The sequence below is a fragment of the Thamnophis elegans genome, chromosome 5 (assembly GCF_009769535.1).
Source record: "Thamnophis elegans isolate rThaEle1 chromosome 5, rThaEle1.pri, whole genome shotgun sequence".
In the NCBI taxonomy this organism is placed as follows: domain Eukaryota; kingdom Metazoa; phylum Chordata; class Lepidosauria; order Squamata; family Colubridae; genus Thamnophis; species Thamnophis elegans.
In genome coordinates this window covers 44,696,821-44,707,674 of record NC_045545.1, presented here as the reverse complement: position 1 = coordinate 44,707,674, position 10,854 = coordinate 44,696,821, and positions in this window count along the sequence as shown.

Below are 10,854 nucleotides of genomic sequence, written 5' to 3'. Positions count from 1 at the left end.
CCTACACAGAATTCAACTTTTTATATCTGCTATAAATTCATTTTAGCAGGAAAAGTAATAATCCGTCAATAAGAATTCCATCCTGAAATAAACATAAGCATGCATGATACATGGCAGTTTTGGTGCAAAACTGGACATAGTGGAAAAAGATAAACCAATATATAAATTGCACCCATTTCTCTTCAAAGGAAAAACAGCATTTACTACTAGTATCTACATTTTAAAATGTTTTTATTTCAGAAGGTGTATGACTATATTTGGTTATACGAATTGGAGATAAGTCTCAAGATGTACCCATATGGTATTACTATGCAAAAGGGATTTGTTACTGTACAAATCCACATTCACTTCCCCTAAATTGTCCATTTTCCCCTCCTGACTTTTTTTTGTGCCACATGTTTTGCACATCTATACCTTCCATTGTACATGGAAACTGCAGTTCATTACAAAGAAAATATATGTATTAGTTGACATTTGAACAACAAGCACAATCAATGTTTAGGATCACTTGCTTATATTATTCCTGTGAAGGTAAGTAAGTTTTACCTATTGCATCTGCACAAACAATTGCCAATCCAAGACCTAGAATAAATAAAATGCAATTATAATATATAAGTATAGTATCTTTGTCTTTAAAATGAAAAATAGTCCTCTTTCCTTTTTAACTGAAATAACTTTCACCTATGGAACTTCAGTTGCTTTGGCATAATCTTGGATTTGTAATTCCCTTTGTATCATGATTCATTTAAAATTGTTAGCGTCATTGCATCATTACACTATGTAAAAACTTACCACTGGAAAAAGGATTGTAACATTGTTAAAATTATTTATTGTGTCAAAATAAGAACATTCTGATTGCATATGAGCGCTATATTAAAAGTCATGCTGAAATGCATGAAAAATTTCAAATAATAGATGAAAATTCATATGAATTTCTAGAGATCTTGCAAAGTGCTCTTAACATGGCATTTGCTGAGATCAGAAGGTGGTATGCTATGCACAAAAGAGGAGCCATGATGACCAAAATTACAAGAAAAACAGTGAGAGGCTCCTGTAGCAGGAAGTCTATATAGAGTTCAAAATATCTGTTCCAGGGATGGGTTTCTGCCGGCATTACTGCTGGTTCGGTGCGTGAGCAATTTTGCTTATAAATAGGTCTGTGTATACCCAGAACATTTTAAAAGGTCCAAAAAAGATTTCACGGCGACCGGGGAACCGGTTCAGGGTCATGGCGGGCATGCCGTCCCTACCGGTTCAGAGACCGAGTTGCCATTTCCACTACTGCTTCCACTGAACTGGTGCGAACCGGTAGGAACCCACCTCTGCTCTGTTGATATTGAAGGTAAGAGTTAATGGAAATTAAGAGGGGTTGAACTTAGACTACTTGTAGCAATGTAATTATTCCAGGCTGATTCCTCTCTTTACTCCACCCCTCCAGGCTTTGCTTCTCCTCCTTCTACTTCCATGAATGAAAATAGCAGTGTGATAGAGTGGAAGAATTAAGATTGTAAAACTGTCAATATTATATCAACATTGATTCTTCTTAAATATTTTTAACAGTTATGGATACAATTTTAGGGATTAGTTGGAAATTGCTGAAATCAAACTGTTTCGAATCAATTGCCCTAGTTTAACCCCTCCCCCACCTTCAATTCCCACTTTCCACACTTCCCCCCCCAAATTTTTTTCCTAAAAATTCTGAGTTCATTGTACTTATTGAAGGAAGCTCCCAGGTCTTCCATGACCCTAGAATTCCTTGAAGGAGGAGATTTACTAAATCCTGGTCTAAAGTTTCTGATAATGACCATTTTGGCTTGCAGGACACGATACAACACAATTAGAAATACTTTATTGTAATATACTGTACTCAGAGATGTCTGGTAGGGATGAGACATGGACAGTTTAGCCTTAGCACTAGAGAGCCAAATGTCCACTCTTCCATTCTCACCAATTGCTTTAAGGCTGAGGTGCCCTAAAGCAACAATGCCACTCAACTGGTATCTCTTGTCTCAGTAGAAATCTTTCCCATTATATGGGACTTTCCACCTGAAATATATCTGCTGTACCAATGAGCTATTATCTGATTTCATTGAACCAGAAATTGTCTACTCACCTAGAATGATGTAAATGAGAGAATTCCTCATTGCCTTCTTGTGTGAGTGAGTGAATTAATGACTAAATTTAACCTCTCTCTATCTCTCTCTTAAGTGGTAAAGCATAAAGGAACTAAAAAGTGCTATGAATAAGCCACCGCATTAATACGTATTTCCTACAAGGAAAGAGGGAGTGGCAGAGAAATATTAAACATCACCAAAAATGTTACTGACTTCTGGTCTTAAACCTATGAGTTATTTTTATGCTTTAAACCTATGAGTTATTTTTATCATTACGGTATATGCAGACTTGCTGGCTGGAGATTTCTGAGATTTGAAGTTTAAATATCTTAAAGTTGCTAATATAGAGAAACACTGACACACATAATAATTATTTTCAGTGCAGTGGTTTTCTTACATGTATTTATTCTTCAGAATTGCCAGTTAGTAAAAAAAGGGAAGCTGACAAAAACAAAGTTTCCCTCAGGTATTACAGTTGCCTGCTTTTTTTGAGGAGGGGGAGGGGAATGTAGCCATCATGTCAATAGGTACAAAGAGGGTAGCAATAGCAATAGGGAAGCCTTGTCCCAATTATCAAAATACCCCCAGCTTGGTCAGTTGCAAAAAGACTCCTTCCTGCCTCATCAGATTGACCAGATAGATTAGTAACACATGGACTCTGCTCTAAGAGGGAATATACTGAAGTAAGATGGATACAACCCCCCCCCCTCCATTTATAGTCTCTACTGCCAGGATCTACTATGAGTAGCTATATTTCAAAAGTCTGTCTATCTGTCTGTCTGTCTGTCTGTCTATCATCTATCCCTTCATCTATCATCTCTCTATCATCTATCATCTATCCATTTATCTTTCATCCATCTATCAATCAGAAGCTGGACAAAGTAACGGGAGCTCACTCTGTTATATGGCACTATGGATTCGAACCACTAAACTGCTGACCTTTCTGATCGATAAGCTCAGCATCTTAGCCACTGAGCCACCATGTCCCAATCAGTTTGACATACAGACAAACAAATAAACATGGGTTTTTTTTTGCTCAATTTTGCCCCCCCCCGAGCCCCCAGGAACACTCTATAAAGGCTATGCATGCCTCTTTTTTTTGACAAAAAATGGGCTCATTTTTGTGAAAAATGGGTCATTTTTGCTCACTTTTGCACCCATCCCCCAGGAATACTCTACAAGTCTCCTAATGGTTATTCATGCCTTTTAAAGACGAGGCTCTGAGGTAAAATAAGTCAGCTTTATTAATGAAGAACAGGCAATAACAGCTCAGAACACAAACAAGAAGGAGCCCGCCTGACAGCTATTTATATTTGACAGCTGTCAGGTGGGTAGCCAATCGGCGGCCGGTATTTCTCCCACCGGCCAGCTGGTGCGCCAGAGCCAATCAGGAGCCTGAGGCTCTGGCCGCACCTGCCGGCTGTGTCAGCAGGACTCAACACCCCTTCCCCCCAGACAGCGCATGTGTAGTCCTTTAAATAGGTTGGTCTTCTGCACACGCGCTGCGAACGCCGAGGAATGGGAGTGTCCGTCGGTAATGGAGGAGGAGGTCTGCAGCTGTGATGCACCAGACTGGAAGGCCTGGCCCCTGGACCAGCAGGAATGTTTGAAGGTAAGTGTCGTTTGCTTGAAGCGGCGGGTGGTGTGCGGCGGCACGGAGCGGGGATGGTGGCTGGAGATGGTTGAGCCGTGGTTGGTCATGGCTGGGCAGGTCGGGCGGCCGACGGGCAAGCAAACCCGAGCTGCGGTGCTTGTGCAGACGATGTGGCCGGTTGGGACGGCCCTGCGGTTGTCCGGCAGCGCAGCTGGTTTAGATGGTGCCACCATAGTCGTCCATCGTCAAGCTGGACCCTATAAGAGCAGGGTCCAGTTAGATTTAGTATGACCCCTGGTAGCCACTTTGGGTCTCCAGCATAGTTCTGTGCGAAGACCCCCTCACCCACCAGAAAAGCCCTAGGGGGAGAGGGAAGGGCCCCGCAGTGAGAGTGAAAGAGGGATGTAAGTGGTCAAGGGTGGTCCTCAGGCGCCAACCCATAAGGATTTCCGCAGGACTTTTGCTGGTGGCCTGGCAGGGAGTGGAATGCTGTGCCAGGATGTAGGTGTGGAGGCGGGACAGCCAAGGTAGGTGGGAGAGCCGGGCAAGGCCCTCCTTGGCTGAACGTATGGCGCGCTCGGCCATGCTGTTGCCAGCCGGGTGATAGGGGGCAACAGGGGCATGCCGGATGCCCAGGGAAGCCAGGTAGGAGAGAAAGGGGGCAGAGGAAAATTGAGGGCCATTATCAGAGATGATGACATCAGGGATGCCGTGGGTTGTAAAAAGGGAATCAAGAATTTGGATGGTGGCGCTGGACGTGGTGGACATCATGGGGAAAATGTCCACCCATTTGGACAAGGTGTCCACCACGAGGAGGAAAGTACGGCTGTCAAGGGGGGCAAAGAAATCGAGGTGGAGGCGACTCCACGAAGAGGTGGGGGTCTCCCAGGGATGGGTAGGGGGGGAGGGCAGAGCAGGGTGGACAGTCTGGCAGGGAGGCCACTGCTGGACCCAGGCAGCAATGTCGGCGTCCATGGAGGGCCACCAGACATAGCTGCGACCGAGAGCCTTCATTCGCACTATGCCCGGGTGGCCCTTATGGAGGCGGCGGAAGACCTGCTGGTGGAGGACAGCAGGAACTATGACCCTGGAACCCCAGAGCAAACAGTCCTGAAGGATTGACAGTTCATCCCGGCGGCAAAAAAATGGGAGGAACTCAGCCGAGTGAGTCTCCACTGTCCAGCCCCGGCGAACTGCATCCAGGTCAGACCGGGAAGCCCGGGAGATGTCCGAAGCCGAGAGGGTACACGTGAGGTCATCTGTCAAGGCAGTAACTGAGAGCGTGGGTGCTGGGTCAGAGACAGGGAGGGGCAGCGGACAGCGGCTAAGGGCGTCAGCGTGGCCCATGTGCTTGCGGTAGAGGAGGGAGTAGGAGTAGAAACAGAGGAACTCGGACCAGCGACCCATGCGGGGAGAGAGAATAAGAGGAGGTGGGCCAGTCGGCAGAAAGGATGCCCAAGAGGGGCTTGTGGTCAGTTTGAAGGGTGAACTTGCAACCGTACAGGTAGGGGTGAAAGTGTTTTACCCCTGCAACGGCTGCGAGGGCGTCCTTGTCCAACTGGCTGTAATTGCGCTCAGCTTTGGATAATGTGCGGGAGTAAAAGGCGATCGGAGCTTCAGAACCATCGGGGTAGGCATGGCTCAGGATGGCCCCGACACCAAAGGGGGAGGCATCACAAGCAAGGATGAGCGGGAGGTGCTCATCATATAAGACGAGCACAGGGGCAGAAGTTAAAAGGGCTTTGACAGCCGCGAGCGCATGCACCTTGCGGTCTGTCCAAACCCAAGGGGCGGAGGCATTGAGGAGGCGGTGGAGAGACTCTGCAATGGACGCCTTATGGGGGATGAATGAAGCATAGAAATTGAGGAGCCCCAGGATTGCCTGAAGCTCCGCCTTGGAGGAGGGAATGGGGGCGGAGGTAATGGCCTCAATTTTGGAAGGGGTGGGTGGATTCCTCTGGAATCCATGAGAAACCCCAGGAACTCAACAATGGAACGCCCAGCTGGCACTTTGAGCGTTTCAAGTGCAAGCCGGCATCTCGGAAACGAGAGAGCACTGCCCTAAGGGTCTTGACGAGTCCTGATTGGTCCGGGGCAGCAATCAGGACATCGTCAAAATGTGGCATGACACCTGGGATGCCATGGAGCACCTGCTCCATGAGTCCCTGAAATATGCTGGGAGATACGCTGACCCCGAATTGCAAGCAGCGGCATTTGAAAGGTGGGTCACAACAGTTTGGGCTGTGGCAGAGGCCTCGTCGACGGGCAACTGTTGGTACGTTTGGGCCAGGTCCAATTTTGCGAAAATCTTGCCCTGGCCCAAGAAGTGCAGCACGTGCTGCACGACTGGCACGGGATAGGGATGCGCCTGCAGAGCCTTGTTGACGGTTGCTTTATAGTCTGCGCAGATCCTCAGGGATCCGTCAGACTTCAAAGGCAACACTATGGGGGTCTCCAATATGCCCTGGGAGATCAGTTTATCGATCTCCGCGTCCACACGAGCCCGCAGGGCAAAAGGAACCCATTGCGCCTTGAGGCGGATAGGCGCCACCATAGGATCCAGATTAAGGGAGATGGGGTTGCCTTTGTAGCAACCCAGGGCATCAGAGAAGACGTCATCGAACTCTGACAGGAGGGAATCTAGGGAAGAGGCGAGGCGGAGAGAATTAATATCGGCAATGCTAAGACCAAAAGCCCTGAACCAATCTAGCCCCAGGAGGGAAGCCAGGGGGCTTCGGACTGCAACAAGAGGCAAGGAATCCTTAAACCTCCCATACTGGACAGGAAATTCCTGCAACCCAGGATGGGGATAGGGTTGGCCTGGTAGTCCCTCAGGAGGCAGTTTGAAGGGGAAAGCTGACTCAGCGTAAGATGCGGGATCAATGCATGCAGAGTGTCCCAGGACATTATCATGCAGGCCGAGCCTCTGTACAGTTCCATCCGGCAGGGGCGGCCGGCAAGTAAGACGTGGAGGTGTATCTTACCCTGGCTGCCGAAAGAGGAGGGAGCAGAGTCGGGCAGCCAGTCGGGCAGAGCGGCCTCGGGATCAGAGACAGCATAGCACCCCAGGCGGGTGGCAGGAGGCCCCAGAGGTAGACAGCAGAAGGCTGCAGACGGGGCAGAAGAAGCAGACAGTGGAGGCCTTGAGCTGCGAGCTTCCCCCAGAGCGGAGTGGCAGACGGCTGCGATGTGGCCCTTCCTACCGCATTTGTGGCAAAGGGCGGTTCTGAAGAGGCAGGAGGCCCTGGAATGGTGGCTGCCACAGCCGAGGCACACACCGCCATTCTGACCGGGCAGAGACCGGAGGTGGTCAACGGATGAACCAGCAGCAGTGTAGGGGTCGTCGACCATCATCTGGCAATATACAGCGGAGTGAGGCAAGGCAGGGAATGCAGAAGGAGGAAATCGCCGGAAGTCAGGGGTGGACTGCCTGGCCATTTCATATGCGCGGGCTTCGTCCACCATGATTTTCATAGAAAGTTCAGCGCGGAACAATATGCGGCGATGTAGGTTAATGTCGAGCAGTCCATAAATGAACTGCTCCAAGAGGGCATCCTCGAGGTCAGCAAACTCGCAATTTATTGCGGCAGCCCTCAGCTCAGCCACGTGCAAAAACTTTTTTTTAAATTTGCCTCTTCAAAATCTTGGTGCGTTTTATACACAGGTGTGTCTTATAGTCTGAAAAATACGGTAATATTGTATTGCTAACCAGAGCATACAAAACATTTACTAGACCAATTTTCAAATACAGCTTTTCTGTCTGGAACCCACACTGCATATTGGACATTAATACAATTGAGCGAGTCCAGAGATATTTTACAAGAAGAGTCCTCCACTCCTCTGCTTGCAACAGAACACCTTATGCCACCAGGCTTGAAATTTGGGGCTTAGAAAACTTAGAACTACACCGCCTTCGGTCTGACCTAAGTGTAGTACATAAAATTATCTGCTACAATGTCCTACTTGTCAATGACTACTTCAGCTTCAGCCACAACAGCACACAAGCACACAATTGATACAAACTCAAGGTAAACTGCTCCAAAGTTGATTTCAGAAAATAGGACTTCAGCAACGGAATGGTCAATGCCTAGAATGCATTACCTGACTATGTGATTTCTTCCTCAAACCACCATAACTTTAACCTTAGATTGTCTACTGTCAACCTCACCCCATTCCAAAGAGGTCTGTAAAGGGTTATGCAGAAGCGCACCAAAGTGCCTAACATCCCTGTCCTACTGTCGCCACTTATTTATATCCATTTCCTGTATTCATAATCATGTTTATACTTATAACTGTTATCTTATACATGCTTGACAAATAATAAATAAATAAATAAATAAATTATTGGACACACTGAAAATGAGTAGGAGGAGGAGGAGGGAGTTGTCAGAATTCGGAACTACAGGGGAACTACAGCTGCTGCTTATAACAAAGATGCTGGACAGTCTGAGATTTGGCTAGTTCTTTATTAGCAAAAGAATTTTGAGGAAAGCCTAAGAGTGACTAAAGATAATGAGGGTACTTTTTTTATTTCAAATAATTGATGAAAGAGCCTTTCTGAATAATCAAAATTTGAACACTTGTTAAGGAAAGGGCTTTTATTTTCTTATTCACAGCTACATTGCCTATTTAAGACAAAGACATGCTTCACAGTAAAGCTCTCTCTCTATTTTTCAACGTTTCGTTGAAAAAAAAATCTTACTAAACCGTGACCAACGGAAATAGGCTCCAGTTGAAACATCGTACAACCGCATTTGGTTCCTCATATTTTCTACTTGTTTTCTTTTTGTGAAATTGATGCTAGTGCCTCGTGGTTGGTATCATAGTGTAAGAGTGTTTATTGTCAGTATACAGACAATAGTGCAGATGATCAAAAGTGTTTAATATCCTCCAGTGATGTCTTGATTGGAACTTAAAACCAAGTGACAGACAGTAAATGCGGAGATTCCCAAATTATTATTTTTCTTTCTCAGCACAGTTTGCTATTTGCTACAGTGACTCTTTCAGTAAACAGAATCTTTCCAGTGAAATAGTTGAGAATAGTGGTAGAGCCGTGGTTAGAATGCAATACAGGCAGTTCTCAACATAACAGTTCACTTAGTGACCATTCAAAGTTACAACTGCACTGAAAAAAGTAACGTATGTCAATTTTTCACTCTTATGACCATTGCAGCATGGTCATGTGATTTACTTTCAGATGCTTGACAACTGACTCACACTTATGACGGTTGCAGTGTCCTGGGGTCACATGAACATCTTTTGTGACCTTCTGACAAGCAAAGTCAATGGAGAAATCAGATTCATTTAACAACCTGGTTACTAATTTAAAAACTGCAGTGATTCACTTAAGAAATGTGGCAAGAAAAATGTAAAATGGGGAAAAACTTACTTAACAAATCTCTCATTTAACAACATAAAATTTGGGCTCAATTGTGGTCATAAGTTGAGGACTAGCTGTATTGTAGGCTAACTCACTGCTCACTGCCAGGAGTTCGAATCTTATCAAGCACAAGGTTGACTCAGCCTTCTATTCTTCGGAGGTCGGTAACATGAGGACCCAGATTGTGAGGTGCAATATGCTGACATTGGTAAACTGCTCAGATAATCCTGTAAAGTACTATGAAATGGTATATAAGTCTAAGTGATATTGCTATGTGTACTGTACGTGAAGGCAGATAAGCAGTAATTTTTCAGTATGCATGTGTGTATGTATGTATGTGTACATTGGGGGGCGGGTAAGTATGATCATAAAGTTTTAATGGTTAAAACAACATATAGTATATTTTTAACAAGTGCATATAGAAGTCCTGAAAAAATTGTACAACTATTTTCAATCACTGTTAAGAGATTTTCACAAGTTGTTCCTATTTTAGAACAAAGGTGATATGGCTTTCTTATTCCTTAGGAAGACCTTCAGAAGTGAGATCAATGCTTGTTTATAGGTGTCACTGCATTATAAAGAAGTTGTATCTTGATGGACCATCTATAAAACTATGTTGAAAAAGAGAACTCTTTAAACGATCTTGTTGAATATAAAGCAAATATTCACAATCAGTAAACGACTGAGACCAGGAGATTCTTTTTGAATATTTTCTAATATTCTACTATAGAAGATAATTTTCTTCGTGTGGCATTCATGCAGTGTCAAACCTTCGTAAATATGAATTGCCTTAAGAATAGTTAAGAATTTATCCCAAATGGTAAGATACTGGCTACTGGATAACTGAAGTAACCAGCACTATCTTATTATCCTAATTCCCCCCTCCCCTTTCATTCAAATTCTCAGAGATTGCTTGGATGGATTCCTACATTTTGCTTGGCAGTGTGCTTCCTTCCTAGGGCTGAGAGAAAGTGACTGGATCAAAGTCTCCCAGATGGCTTTGTATCCAATGAGGGGCTAGAATTCACAATCTAGCCAGATAACTACTACAATGAACTGGCTTTCAAAGGTATTACAGTCATCCTTTCTCTAAAGGCATTTTCAACATGGGGGTGATGATAGTGATTGGACGCTCTTAGGGAATCCAGCAGCAGAATATATTGTAGCCAGAATGTACACCAATTGCAAAGAACAAACTCTCTGTAGTAATTGTATCCATCATCAATATGTATATTCAAAAAATAGAAAAGTACTGAATAATCCAAAAAGCAAAATTTGCTACATACTAAATAGAAATTTGCAGTTTAAAAAAAGTTTGTTTAGAGTTCAGTTTCCTTATTAAAGACATGTTACCCAACATTGTTTAGGCATATTTCTTGGTTTGGGTTTATGGGACAATGGTTCCCAAAGTGGAAATACTTCTGCAGCCCTATAACTGGCTTTTTAGTATTTAACTCTTTATGGTGTTATGGGTTGGGGGGAAAAAAGAGGATTTATTTATGGGATATCTCCCTCTGTCCTTGTGGACATGACAGAGATCAGGTCCAGTTTCTCCATCTATACAGTTCCAATAAATCTAAGGAAATTATTGCCTTTCCAGAACAAAGCCTTATCAGAAAGAAAGAAAAACTACTTGGTTTAACAAAGGCAGAATGAAATCAACTTGAGCCAGCAGGAGATCCAGCCCCATATAACTAAGGCAAACTTAATAAGGAAAATGTCAACAATGTAATCTTGTAAAGCTATCCTTGAAGTATGTTCTCCTG